Source organism: Candoia aspera, chromosome 4 (assembly GCF_035149785.1).
Source record: "Candoia aspera isolate rCanAsp1 chromosome 4, rCanAsp1.hap2, whole genome shotgun sequence".
Taxonomy (NCBI): domain Eukaryota; kingdom Metazoa; phylum Chordata; class Lepidosauria; order Squamata; family Boidae; genus Candoia; species Candoia aspera.
The window spans coordinates 10,312,893-10,328,295 of record NC_086156.1 but is presented as its reverse complement, the minus strand read 5'-3'; the positions used below and the strand labels follow the sequence as shown (position 1 = coordinate 10,328,295).

At 40.3% G+C, this 15,403-nt stretch overlaps 1 protein-coding gene across 9 annotated transcripts in view; it reads right to left on the bottom strand.

Moving 5' to 3' along the window:
* The window catches only part of ZMYND11 (zinc finger MYND-type containing 11), a 98,083-nt gene that overhangs the window by 56,234 nt on the left and 26,446 nt on the right, over nucleotides 1–15,403 (bottom strand). For 8 of the 9 annotated variants that reach the window (XM_063303395.1, XM_063303402.1, XM_063303400.1 and 5 more), the window contains exon 2: nucleotides 15,301–15,370. The exons of the other annotated variant lie outside the window; for it this stretch is intronic. The gene's annotated coding sequence lies outside the window, so the exon portion shown is untranslated. The remainder of the gene's footprint in view (nucleotides 1–15,300; nucleotides 15,371–15,403) is intronic. 9 annotated transcript variants of the gene reach the window in all.

Below are 15,403 nucleotides of genomic sequence, written 5' to 3'. Positions count from 1 at the left end.
CAAGATTATGGCAACCAGCTTGATTGATAACTGGCAAATAGAGGGAGAAAATGTAGAAGCAGTGAAAGACTTTGTATTTCTAGGTGCGAAGATTACTGCAGATGCTGACTGCAGTCAGGAAATCAGAAGACGTTTAATCCTTGGGAGAAGAGCAATGACAAATCTCGATAAAATAGTTAAAAGCAGAGACATCACAATGACAACAAAGGTCCGCATAGTTAAAGCAATGGTGTTCCCCGTAGTAACATATGGCTGTGAGAGCTGGACCATAAGGAAGGCTGAGAGAAGGAAGATCGATGCTTTTGAACTGTGGTGTTGGAGGAAAATTCTGAGAGTGCCTTGGACTGCAAGAAGATCAAACCAGTCCATCCTCCAGGAAATAAAGCCAGACTGCTCACTTGAGGGAATGATATTAAAGGCAAAACTGAAATACTTTGGCCACATAATGAGAAGACAGGACACCCTGGAGAAGATGCTGATGCTGGGGAGAGTGGAAGGCAAAAGGAAGAGGGGCTGACCAAGGGCAAGATGGATAGATGATATTCTAGAGGTGACGGACTCGTCCCTGGGGGAGCTGGGGGTGTTGACGACCGACAGGAAGCTCTGGCGTGGGCTGGTCCATGAAGTCACGAAGAGTCGGAAGCGACTAAACGAATTAACAACAAAACCTGTATGCTGGAAATGGTTATAGTATGAGACAGGAACTTTACTAATATAAATTAGAGAGTGGTCATGTTTGCGTATAACAATCAACCACAGATTATTTTTGGAATCAGTATTATTTTATTTTGGTAAAAGTTTTGTTTTCTGAATGCCATTTGTTGGCCACCTACTAACAGTTCTATATAAAATTTCCAATTGTTTAGTCTTCAGTCTGCATTTAGAACACTGCAACCTGAAAGACAACAGCAACTTGCAGGCTTTTAAATGGAGAACAACTTGCATCTCAATATGTTACATATTTATGAATGGGGGGTTATTTGTCCCAACTCAACTGTGCCCCCTGTTGCAGCCTAAGGATTGGTTCTGATGTACCTTTAGAGTATCTTGGCAATGTTTCTCACTATTATGGATCTGGGGGTTGGTCATACTGACCAGAGAATCTTTTCAAATCTGAAATTCTTGGCTAATATACCTATACATCGAGCTATCACAACAGGCCCCAAAGGACAATGCCTTTTAAGAACTGGCATAAGACAGCTGATATTCTGCAACGTTCTCCTAATGGTATCAATGAGAACTGGAATGATTCCAAAAAAGGCACAGATGACAGATGGGGTGACCCATCTTTTTATTTTCATTAGTAAAGACGATAAAGCAAGTGTGATGTGTGTAGCTAGATGAGAGATTGTATTAGAATGCTGTCTGGAAAACAGCAGACAACTAACTATACTCCTTCCAGGAACTCTAAAGCACTGTCAATTTCTCTATATATCTGATGGGGTACAGAAGTATGTTGGGAAGTTAATGCTGCTTTGCATTCATTCTCTGTATGTACATTAATAAATCACTTTGTATCACTGAAATGCCATCATTCTTCAGGGAACTAACTTTAAGAAAACTGATCTCTATTAAGTCCTGGTGCCACTGAATCTTTTCCAGGCTTAGAAGCAGAGTGCACCCACCATTATGTCATACTACTTCAGGAAGGAATTCCGTTTAAATTAATACTTGACATGGATTTTTATTCATATTCTGTTCTTGATAACCTCTCTGGTCTAGCAACAACTGGCTTCTTCTTTATTCATTTACATAATTTCTGTCGCACCCAATCCCTCAGTCACTGGATCACATATCAAGCACTAGATCACACATCATTTGAGACAAGTCTATGGTTGTCTTGGAGGCCAAGAATTCCTGGGCCATTCCTTGGTATATATATTATAACGACAATCAACATTCTAATTTCAAGCACATAACAAATTAATAGGGGAAAATAGGAGGAGGAAGGAGTATTGGGTATGTTCGCCACCTTGAGTTATTTATAAAAATAATAAATGTGGGATAAAAATTAATTAAATAATTAAACAATAGTTTATGAATTGATTAGAAGTTAATATCAGAATAGCATAAATAGACAAAGCTGCCTTATACTGAAGCAGGAACACTGGTGCAATCCAACTGTGATCAGATCTCCAATCTCTCTCTGTGGCTTTTTCCATCGGAACGCTGAACACCGTTTTTCTAGATTTGGGTACACAAAGAATATATAGTATATAAGCTGTAGCTGCTCTCTTAACCCAAAAATGAATCACATAACCCTCCTGCCATGAGATATCACTGCCACATAAATAGAATTTCATGTTAACTTATTTTCAAGACTTTACTGGGGAAAAAAAAGCAAATGCAGGTTTTTCCTCACCGAAATTATCAAACAGCTCAGCAGTCTAACATTTAGATTAGAAACTTTTCAACTTAATCTGAAGCCACTGCAACCAACATGGGGAGAGCCACAGAGATCTCTTTGGAGAAACTATTCAGAGATGGTTACAAAAAAAGTGTACAAAAACATGCTTTAAGCCCAGGAAACAAGGAACACATTAGAAAGAAATTCAGACTGGCTCTGCCCTAACTCACTGAGGAATAAGAGGAAGAGAAGGGAAAACAAAGTTGGGCTTTCAAGATTCTGTTACTATAACCTATGTCAATAAAATATAGATCCAGTCAAACTTGTAGAGTTGGTTTCCTGGTTTGGTTTACCTCAAGAGCTGACACAACAGGAGTAGGACAAAAGGAATCATCTCATTGTATCTAAAGAAATGCAGTGTGACTGGTTTAGGATATGAGCTTAAATTGCACAACAGCAGCACTGCAACTTGTGAAAACGTTGATGCACTTTCATAACCTGTCTGTTGTAACTTTAGGGAACAGAGTACTTTCTCTGGATGTAAGACAGTGCAGAAACTTTTTTTTTAGTTGGGCTGTATTTTGATGGCAGGGTTAAGAGCCTTAAAGGCATGAAATGTACGTATTTCCTCTGTAATGTGATTTTCTACAAGAACTGTCATTATAAAGCCCTAGGGGAGGGCTAGAAATAAACGAAAAGATTAAATATGCAGTCAGGTGGAACTTTGAGTGGCTCAGCAACGGATAAAAAGGCCTACCTCACTCCTCTCCAACAGATATGGTTGCCCGGAACTGTGGGCAACTGTGGCCTAAGACATCTGGAGATCAACCAGTTGGGCAAGATTCACCTAAATTGTCACTCTGTGTACAGAGGAAGGGGCCTCCATTGGAAGAATCCAGTGATCTTGATCAGGAAAGGAAAAGGAAGAAATATTGTTGTTACGATACTGGCAGCGTAGAAAGTCTTATCTTGCCAGAAAAGCCTTGGAGAAGCTGTGCCCTGGGCTGGAGGGAACCATTCAAGCTCACTAAAGCCAGGCGAGCTATAGTAAACAAATGAAAATGAGATGATCTACAATTTTTCTAATTGCTAGGTACAGGCTTTTCCTGTAAAAGATTAATCCCCTATCTTTGTATATGAGTGTTGTTGTTGTCATCAGTTTTTTTGTTAACAGGTAATATCATCTGAAACGCCCTCCCATATCTACTAGGTAACCTCCTACTTCTAGCTACTTCTGGTTCCAGAATCTCAAAACCCATGGTGATTTGGGAGCAAAAGGATCTGCGGGGTGGGGAAGTACTGTAATGATTGCCTTATCTCAACGAAGTCAGTCTCACCAGAGTTTAGTGATTAAAACTGATTTATTGAAAGGATAGTATGCAAATACGAAGAAAGCTGAGAATGAGCAAAAGCGCGCCAAATACAAACTAAAAACCCTCGCTTCAAAACCAACCCCGCCCCCTCCCTCCTAGCAACCACCCCCTCCCAGGTGTTAGCAACCGTTACCCACATCGGCCTGAGAATGCAACCTTGAACAGAGTCAGTAACCCAAACATACATTCCACAGTTGCAGTAAAAGATTACAGCCCGGCACGGCTGGAAATTTCCAACCCGCAAACACGGGTTAGAGAAGTGACATGCGAAACGTTACGATGTATACAGAACATTGAAACGATGAACATGACAAGTACCATGCTTGCCATATCATCATTGCAAAAACTGTGGTCATGATGATGCAATGACATATACACAGTATCATTTTGATATCATGGTGAATTTTATTAGATTCCTATGCTTGGGAGGTGACAGGATCACTCTTGGTGAAATAAATACATACCCCAGAGAAGTATGCCCAAGCACTGAATCTTAGGTAAAAAGTATCCACCTCAAACAACAATGGCCTTAATATTTGTAAAAATATGCACTAAAACAATTTAATCATTCAATATATAGCCATTCTAAGCTGTAAAGTACCCTTTGGCAACCTCAAAACCAAATATTTCTCATTACAATCCTCAAACATTTATTAACTTTCCTAATAAAAGGTCTGAGACAACCCTTGATTTTCCAATATATTCAAAATTCCCAAGAGGTGGTCTTTGAATTTTGCCACAAAGCTTTCTCTTGCCCCAAAAATCTCTTTGCCACCTCCTCCCTTACTGAAATTTAAAGCAACATCTTCCATTAAGTATTTGTCAGGAACAGAGGAAGGCAGCAATACAGAGGAGTAATCAAAAATGTTAATACAGCAAAGGAACTCTCTATGCCTGAAGTAAATTACATGAAACACGTCTTACTCACTCTAATGTTTGCACTATCACTGACTACAGGTGCATTAATCCTTTAATTCTGGCAAACCCATGATTTCTTGTCACAGAAAATGCATTTTGCTAAGGCATCTCTCATGTCTTCATTTAGATACTATCTTTCTTCAAATGCACACAATGCAAGTCTCTGGGTATAACTTGTTTTCATTTGCCCTCAGTGATTATTGGGAAAGCAAAACAATTCTAACAGGCTGCATTCTTCCTTTCAAGCACAGTCTTCTACAGTTCTTTAAGATCAGCTAACACATGAACAACTTCAGTCATCTTCATAAAATCCACCAGACATTTTATGGTTCTCGCCTCACTAAAGAAGGTTCTTCCAATGGGAGAAAAGAAATAGAGATAAAATGGTAAGATTTCAAGATTGTGTATCTCTGCTTCCGTTAATAAAGACCGATTTCTAACAAAAATGTCACTCCACTTACAAAAAATTCTAGCCCTTTCTCCCAGAAAACCACTGAACTGTATCCAGAAGAAAGCCACAAATGAAGCTTCCTGTAAGTCTATTCAGATAATGGTTGAAATTATATTTCAGCTTCCTGTGAGCCTATTTGGGCAATGGCGGATTCTGTGGACAGTTTTCTTGGACAAAAGAACAGCTTTCCTAAGAGCTTCCACAAGTGCAGGATGTCCTTCAAATAGGCCCCAGTGTATTTTAACTATAAGCCAATCTTGACTGAAAAGCAGAATATAAAACAGGACTACCAAATCTGGGCTTCAAAAATCTGGACTGCACCAGTTAAGAGTTTTCTGTATCTAATGCCATCTAATTGTTGCACGGATCTTTGCAGCCCAGATCTGGTAATCCTAGAATAGAAGTAAATAAATGAAATAAACCAGGTAGAAGTTTTGGCTACTAAAGTCACAGTTATCCGACCTCCAATGTCAGCAGAGGAACAGATCACTTATTGGAAAGAACATGAATGGCTGCAATCTGCTTCCACATACATTAGCTATACCATCAAGTCCATCTTCTTGTCAGAACCAAGCCGCTTTCCGAGTCAAACTCTTTCTGAGTCAGAGGAGGAATTGGAAACTTGTTGTTTACTCGTTTAGTCGCTTCCGACTCTTTGTGACTTCATGGACCAGCCCACGCCAGAGCTTCCTGTCGGTGGAAACTTACCAGGCTGAAATTGGGAAAACGAAACTCCAGGATGAGTCAGCAGCGTGGGAAGAATCCATGGCGCTGATTGGGCAAGATTCGTGGAGGATTGAATCCTCCCATCAGTGCATGCCAATGATGGGCTGAAAAGCGCGCGAAGGAGAAAGCACCCTGATTGGCTACAGGAGACTCTAAGTGCGCCAAAGAATGGAATAAAAGGCAGCCACGTGAAGAGTGGGCTGCCAGAGACAACCAATCCTCCAAGCTGCAGCTCCGGAAGAAGAGTTCCTACCAACATCGGGGACAGCGTCTGTCGCTGAAGAGGAACCAGCGCCTTCGCTCCACTACGAGGAGGGATTGAATCCTGAGTCTGCTGCAACTGAGGAATCAGCGTCAGCTGCGCCCAGCAGCCTCCACTTTGCTTCCAGCCTCGAAACTCCGCGATCTCCTCAGCAGCGTAGTCACGCTTCGAAACTCCAGTGTCACCGTTCGCCTTCGGTCCGGAACAACGGTGCTTCGTCCACTCAGCTGTGTCCAGGAATTTCACAACTATCTTGCTCAGGATCTGGTTGCCAGCCCAGCCCAAGATCTCCAGCCAAGTCCAGCTGTCGTGAGCACTGATGGCGAGGAGGGGGCCCCTATTCAGGGGGGAAAACGCACGCGTAGTAGCGAGGAATTGAGCAGTCATTCAAAGAGACACAGAACAGACCCGCCTTGACTTTTGGGGTTTATCTGTATGGGTTTTCCCACGCTTCTTCAGTTTGTTAGGATTTTCTATCTAATGTAGCAGTAATAAAACACTAGGGACTTACTCCTCGTCTCAGCGTGGTTCCTGCCTTTTGGGACACCAGCCTTGCTTTAAGCTCCAAGTCTTGCTCCAAGCCTGCCGTCCAGAGAATCCAGTCTAGTCTGGGGCTTTCAGCCAAATACAGTCTCGTTCCAAGTGTCAAGCCTTGCTTCAAGCCTCTAGTCCTAGTCTGGGGCTTCCAGCCGAGTCCGGCCTTGCTTCCAGTTTCCAGCCTTGCTCCAAGTTCCCAGTCCAGAGAATTCAGCCTAGTCCGGCGCTTCCAGTCGAGCCCAGCGTTGTTCCAAGTTTTACTCCAAGTCTTCAGTCCTGAGAATTCCGCCTAGTCCAGGTCTTCCAGCCAAGACTAGCCTTGTCCCAAGTTTGAGTCCTGCTTCCAAGCTCCAGTTGCCGTGTCCAGACCCAACCCAGTTCCAGATTGCCAGTGATCCAGCGTCAGAACAGCTCCAGCACACCGTTCCAGTTCGAGATTCTGTTGCCTCCAGCACACTGAGTTCCACTTGCATCCAGTCTACCTGTCCAGTGAGAGTCCTGTTTCACTGCCTGTTGTGCCCAGTTGGGCTTCTTGATTCGAGTCTTTTTATTCAAGGACTTAATTATTGTAAATAGTTAGTTAACAAAGAGTGTTTTATAAGACCTTGCCTGGCTGCATAGTCTGAACAGGACACTTCTCAACTGTTTTTTTCACTTACATACTTCTTGAGATGAAAAACAAAGCCTTTTATCAACTAGTTGATTATTAAAGGATATGTATCAGCAAAATCTCACACACTGGTTTGAGATATATTAACGTATACAAACGTTTTAATGATTGAAAATACGTTATAGCTGACTCTTGGGGAAGGCTATTTACTCATTTATCTTTAAATTTCAGATAACTGTAGGCACTAGAATCAAACTGCTCTCAAAAAATAAAGCATTTGTCTTAACTCTAAACTCACCAATTAAAATATGCAATCACGGATTAAAATCCTTAAATTGATTAATTGAACAAAGTATCTTTCATGTTTAATTAAGAGGCTAGAAAGCACAACAATAGTCATTGCCTATTCAGGCAAATAACTTGAGTGTTTTCTTTTATTGCTTTTGCTGTGGTCCCACAGACAATTTGTGGTTCACAGACCAGGGTTATAATTCACTGAATTAACTGAATTGAGCAATTTGTGAGAGAGGAAGTTGTCAGTGTAAATGGATTTAAATAATAGCCTTCATAAGAGGAAAGAGATGGAAAATTTCAAATTGTTCAAGAATATCAGCAGAATTTGGGTTAGGGGTAAGCTGTGTGTTGTGGGTGTGTGACTATATTAAGTAAATGTTTGGATATAGATGAATTTATAGATGAATTTATAAGATAGACAGATAACTGGCCAGAGTCCCCCAATGGGAGGAGATGGGCGGGGACAAAATAGATAGATAGATAGAATCCAGTGCTGTCATTCTCTGCACAGAATAGCGTTTAATTCTTCTGTTAAAGGCTGAAGAGCGGTAGCTATTTTTTTCCAGTTCCCCATGTACTTCACTGCCACCAAACTTCTAGGACAGTTTTTTTGGGGGGGAGGGAGCAGTAATTATATACCAAAAACAGAATGGGAAAGAAAACTGGAGAAATTCCCTTCTCTTTTCAAAACTGCAAGCTCAAGATCATTAAGAGCAAGTATATACTACAATATAAGCTTAAATTTTTATTTGAAAATTTTTTTATCCTTCTTTTTAGCAAATAATTGATTATATACCATTAGTCCATTTTTAAAAAATGATTTGTTCCACAATTATAGCTCTTTGTCTGCTTTTCAAAATTTGTATATAAAAGTCCAATGAACAATGAAGGTCTAATGCCGGACTAGATATAAATATAGGATCACAGTTATCCTATATAATAACAAATGTGAATCACTGATGTAACTGTTGTAAAAAGAACATGCTTGCAGATGAAGTAATTCATGGAAGGGCATATGAAACAACAGTACAGGCATCATAACAGCAAGATGCTTCAAGTAATTAAAGCCTTTTGGTAGTTTTGCATGAGATACTCCTAGGGATTGCAGGGTACAAATGCCTTACTCTCAGCTGACCATCTTAACATTATAAAGATGTATATCTTCAGCCATTGAGGCTCCTCTCATTTACTTGCTGTTTTAAAATAAAAGAAATCGAAATCACTACATTTCACATTTCTAAATTGTATCTCTTTGCATTTTCCCCACTGGTAGCTTTTACATCCAGATCAGCTGCATCTTCAAAAAACCGATTTCAATAACCTTAGTAGCAATCTCTAATCTTTTTGTTAAATAACTCTTTTATTAGGTATATTCATTTATAATTCCTGGATAGAACTAATATAAAACGCTGCACTATAATATTATACAGAACATAACTGGAAATTAGTAAAACTACACGCCTCATCATTAAAGGTCAGCTCTAATTTGCTTTTGCCAAATTTAGGAATGAAATTAAATCCTGTAAAGATATCCCAGTTAGAGAGGTATTTCTATTGTTCCATTCCCATCTCACACACCTTCTTCTCTAGTCTACCCGAGGAAAAATGCAGTTACTTTTAAGTAATATTTGTTTTCATCTTGTATTTTATCTTTATAGCACAACACCCTCTTCCATGAGACTGAACTATTTTTCCCCATTTGGGCCAGAGCTCCTCTGAAGTGAATAAAGAGGATATTTTTCCTTATTATTTCAGAAATATGTCCAGAGACTGAAAAAAGTCAGAGCAGAGTAGATGTGGGAGGTGCTTTTATCACTAAGTTACAGTGAAAATATATCCCAGGAAGGAGGCTGACATTAATATGCCTATTTTAGACATCACTGAAGTCATGCTCCAATAATCTTAATCAGAAATACAGTGAATGTGAAAAAAACAGAGGTAGCGCCTGACAAATAGAACATACACATACCCCACAGACATGTTTGCACTGTAAGAAAATTAACACAAGCTTTTTATTTGCAACAGATAGCTTTACAGAACAGAGTGTTTCTCCATCCCAAATTGAATCTAGCCGTTTTCACCATTGTAGTCCACAGACACTTCCCACATCTGCTTCCTCAGCAGCCTTCCAGATCTGAAAGGTTCGTACAATTCCTTTGTGTTCCTATCTAAACAGCTTTATTTAAAATGATTAATTTTTAGCTGGAACTTGGACATACAAGAGACACAAAACCTGGATCGTTTCTTGCCGAACAAGAATAGGAGAATACAAGATTTTCCAGAAATAGTGTTAACAATCAATCAGAGTTGCTCTGGCCCATACAACAAAAACAATACCTGATAGACGCCATCCTGATGTGGCATAGAGAACATCCTTTCCCTAGCCCTGTGCGACTTCAGAGTGCTACCCTAATTTGGAGCAGAGATGTTGAGAAGGTAGGATAACAGACAGCCCACGCATGCCATCCTAAAGGCCATCAAATGGGTATGGGAGTTGCAAGTATTTTTGCCACGTCATTCATCCTGAGTGCATGCAGCTCAGAAGAGGACTTAGAAGGATTATTTCTCCCTACCAAATTGCCACCCAACATTAGTAAATCTCTTTCAATACCGTGGCAAGTTTATATTGGAGCAGAAAGGACTGCTTCAGCCTCTGCCTAATTTAATGGTCTAATTTGCGTAGAAAGTTGAAAGGCTATCTAAAGGAACAGAGGAATTCTAGGTTCAAAGGGAAATCTTTGCTTTGTGCCAAAATGGCAACCTGATAACAAAGAAGGGGAAAAGACTTTGCTGCAGCAACATGTTATTTGCATCTATAACTGAAAGTACTAAAGAGTAATTTTCCTCTGGCTTCTAGACCACAGATCAGAGGAGAAGAGGCAGGCCTGTATATAATGGGGAGATGCTATAGCACAGAAAATGCTGCATACTGTGGCACTCCCAGGACTTCTACTGCTTTCATCACAATGACAAAAGCAGTGTCATGCTGTCACACTGCAAGCTTTGCCCCTTTGGGGCATATGTAAAGCACTGTGTCACGCATAGAAAAGGATTGGGGTTTGCATGGTGACACCATGACACTGCTTTCATCAGCTGATCCTTCGGTTCTCCCAGGGCTACTGCTGGCTTGCACATACAGTATGACGTATTGACATTGCCTGAGCATCTTGAAGGCTCAACTCAGGGTTATACTCTGAAGTTGTTCTCCCAAACAAATGTGAAGATACACCTTCCTTTTACCATTTCAGTATGAAACAAGTTTACATAGTTAAATCCTTCTCCATGCCAAAAAGAAAAAGAAAAGGGCGGGGGGAAGGCCTATGTATAGAAAATACAGTATGTCAGGGAAAAAAAGTACATTACAGAAGTTAAAATCCCTGCATTTTACAGTATGTTGATGTACATAATTGCTGGGTTCCTGGAACATCACTTCTTCTGGAAGCTACCAAATATTCTATTTTTTAGCTATCTCTCTCTTCCTATTTATATATCAAATTTATAGGCCACCCAATTCATAGTAACTCTGGATGGCATTTTATTAGTAACTTCTTTTCATATCTTGTAAGCTAATATAGTAGTCTCAACTTGTTTATAGCTCTCAATGTAAATTTTAAACAATATTCTGGATGTTCTGCCAGAAACATTCCTCTGTAAGTTTTTATCACAATGATTCGCATGATTAATCTCTTTATCACCAAGGGCTGTTTGGATTTTATATATATTGCCTCTTCACATAAGTTCCAATAAAATGTGTTTTCAACTCTGTTTTGATAATGTTTACCATTATAATATCCTTTAATTGAAATAAAGGTATCCACTGGTTCTGCAAGTTTCTCAGCATAATTTGAAAATCCAGAAAGTGCCTAATTCTATCCATCCCATTGGTGTTTATTTGATGCATTTATCTCTATGACCCAAAACAATTTGAAATGACAAAGGTTTAATCATCATAATTTTAGTTAATACAGAAAATGCTAAGGAGAGATATGCAAAATAGTACTACGATAACAGTATAATATAATCTATGTTCCTTTATAATGAGGCACAATCATATGAATCGTTCTTATACAGGTAGTCCTCAAGTTATGACCATTCGTTCAGCGACCATTTGAAGTTACAGTGTCCCAGCAGTCACATGATCAAAATTCAGGTGCCTGGCAGCCCACCCGCACTTACGACCAGAGAGGCACTTCAACCCCCCCCCCTTTGGCCCCCTGCACTCCACGACCCCTGCTGCCCTGCGCTCCGCCGCCCCAGCTGGCCTTTGCTCCCACTGCTGATGAGGCATGCCCGGCCTGGCCCTTTATGAAGCAGCTGCTGGCCATGCAACGCTTTCTTCCCGAGATTGCGGATGGCGGTTTCCTTGTAAGACCAGGGGAGGAAGGCCTCACGTGGCCAACAACTGCCTTGCAAAGGGCCAGGCCAGGCACAACTCGTCAACAGTGGAAGCAAGAAGACATCGAAGGTCAGCTGGGCAGCGGAGTGCAGGGTGGCAAGTGCAGCTGGGGCTTTGCACTGTGTCGCTAGGGCTTCCTGCTGAGGCATGCCAAGAAGCCCCTGAGCTGCAGTGTGGCAAGCAACCCCAGAGCCACATGGTTCTGGGTTTGCTTGCCACCCCACAAGGCGGGGTGCAGGGTGACAGAGGGCAGAGGGCAGAGGGCAGAGATGGGGGAGAATACTATAGGCAGTTAGGGGAGTTGAGGGGGAGGCCATCCCTTACCTTGGAAGAACCGAGGCTTGGGGCTGGGAGGGACCAAGCCAAGAATGGCTTGGATCAGGATGGGTTCTTGGCTAACGACAGCAACAGGGAGTTCCAGGATTGCCGTCGCTAAGCAAAGCAGCCATGTGACGTTGAGCTTTACGACCACATTGCTTAGCGATGAAAATTCTGGTCCCAATTACCATCATAATTCAAGGACTACCTGTGCTAAGATCTCTTCTATCCAAGATGGTTGAAATGAGCAAGTGTGTTCTGACCAATACAAATCACTTTAATTTAAAAGTAGGTCTGTTATCACTGAGATTCAAAACTCTCCTAAATAATGAGCAATTTCAGAGTCTATTGGCATCATAATTCCTCCTTCAACAGGCTCTACAGGGCTAAAAAAACAGACCAAGGACTTGAAGCAGAACATACTAAATTCACACTGGTCCATCTATTTATATCCCTGAAAACTGAGTTCACATTATCCTTGCCCACACTGGGATATAGCTTCAGTCATAGATACCCCTGATACTTACTTTATAGCAGCTAGATATCTAGAGATATATTTATAGTAGAAATTAAAATCCATAAACCCACAAGGGTAGGAAAGTTAGGTGAGATGAAATAATAATTACAGATCATAGCATAACCTTCCTGCTTAAGGGATGTGCAGTTATGCCTTTCTTCTAAAACTATCTGCAATCTGATCTAGCTTCACATTTTAAAAGAAAAATTCACAAATTGCAAAAAATTGAAAACCTAAGAAGCTACTTGTATTTGGAAAAGTTCCTGTTATTCAAACTGGTTAGGCTTGCTTACTTCCTGGACCGCTGACAAAGAGGAAAGAAGGAAATTAAACAAAATATTACTGTACAAAATGAAACTTTGTTGAAATAAAAATGTGAGAATGATTAACAGACATCAGGCACCAGAATCCATTGGCAAAGCCTCTACTATTATAATTAAATCAGAAATCCTACAGTTTAACTGTGTCTTCAGCAATTGCTTTGTATGCTGGCAGGATGTTAAAAAAAATTATGTTCAAAGAACAAAATTCAGAAGAGTGGTATGGATTAAGTCCCACAAGGCCAAGAAGAAATGAATGTTGATATGGGAAGCGATAGTTAAAAAAAACCAGAGGTTTTATTTCTATTTTATTTGAGATATGATGCAATATCCGTTTTGTAGGTTACTGTGATTTAAAAAATAATTACATATCAAGTGTATCATAGCCATATCCATTTCTTTTGAAGGGGAAAAGTTGAGCTGTAAAGAATAGGCTATTATCTATAGCGCTATATATTGTTGATGACACAAACATCTGTGAACAGCTGTTAAGAATGTGGCCGCTAAACATCTGTAAACAGCTGCTCAGTCTTCCAGTTTAATACAATCCAGAGCAGCTTTCCTCCCAAGGGATTGGGAGAACAACTTGAGGCTGTTCTCAAGACATATAAAACCCCTATGAGAATGATTATTAAGTGTTCTCCAATGATAAACAAGAGGTGCCACGTTATACTAAAGCTCATTTGCTTGATTAAAGTTTAAATTGTGGATGGGTAGAGTAATCTTCCCAAACACACGCAGGAGCCAGAGTGTTGCAGTGGCTTGGTAGTGATTCAGGTCTGCTTATCTATAGACAAGTATATGCTTTGTACAGAAAATATTTTAACTTTACCCTCTAGCATAATGCTGGGAAAATCAGCATCCAAACCCTCAACAAAATACTTGTCATGCCATGCAGACAGCACCAATGCCAACAGTCAAGCAATGATCCAGTTCAGGGTAAGGAAACTTCACACACTGCCTAACCGATCTCGTGGGGTGGCTTCTTCTGCAGAACAAACTGCTACTTCAAAGTCTTCAAGAGAAGGACACTGGGCACCTCTCCTCCAAAAAACTCTTTAAGGTCTGCTCATTCTGCAGAACCTGCCATGCAACAAAAATGGGGGGGGGGGGACCTCAATTACACAATAGACAACAGAGAAAGGCCATTCACACTCTTCCAACAGGATGGAAAAACAGCCATCAGTCAATATATAAAATGGCACTTTGAAAAAGATAGTTTCAATGTCAGTATTTCAAAACCAAAAAGATGAAAAGTAATATTGCAATAAGCATATTCTGCTCAACGAGTAGGATGCTTAAATGGACATATGAAGAATACAAGGAAACCTTATTGTCTGCAGCAATTCAATGGACAACTGAATACCTACAGTGGCTGTTTTATATCCTTGAGGATCTGGTTCCTACTATGTCATCAGTCATGAAGCTATTTGATGTCTTTGAATACTGCTCCAGAATGCTTTATTGCCTACATTTGATTCCTTTTTTAATCACAGCCATGTTAATTTTATTTTACAGTATGTATAACCCACCCCAATGTCAAAAGACTCTGGGCAGCACAGAACATCAAATAACTCCCCCTCAACAATAATAATACATAGCTAAATCCAGAACAGTATCAAAAAGAAAAAATAAAGCAAAGGTAAAGTCCCAAATAAAACCAAAGATAGATGCCCTACCAGTTAGCTGGGAATATTACATTGACAGCAACATTTCATTATTCATTGGATGGAATTCTGTGTGTGTTGTTACTGCAATATATTTAAGTTTTAATAGTACGTTCACTATATTAAACAATGCATTTTAGAAAAAATGTCTACATACATTATCTACAAAGCAATTGCGTGTCCAACAGCTTCTTGTGCCTAATTTTGTTAACAGCTGTTGCTTTTGATTTTGCCATCATTTTTTCATATTGCCCTAAGTAACATCTTTTCAGTATATGCTTATACTATTGTTTATGCTTCTGATACAGAGAGATGGCTTCATTTGCCTTCTCTAACCAGAGCAGCCCAGCCTTTGCTCCTTAACACCCACCTTGCCACAAGGAACTTTCCTCTGACCTTCATTCCAAATTCTTGTTCGCGTGTCATTCCAATTGGGGTGAACTGAATTGGAAGCCCTGTGTGTTTAGTGGGCTGCCTCTAGTAATTGGGCTTTATGTATCTGTAATTATTTAATTAAGGGCCAACTCAAGATAAAGCAACCATAGCAAGAACAAAAACACCTACTTCAAAGATTGCCAGGGGCTTAGGATGCCGAAGGTCAGTGATTTAAGTAGACTTCAGAGATGCTGGTATACTAGACAGGAACAAGGAGAGGAAAAAAACTGAA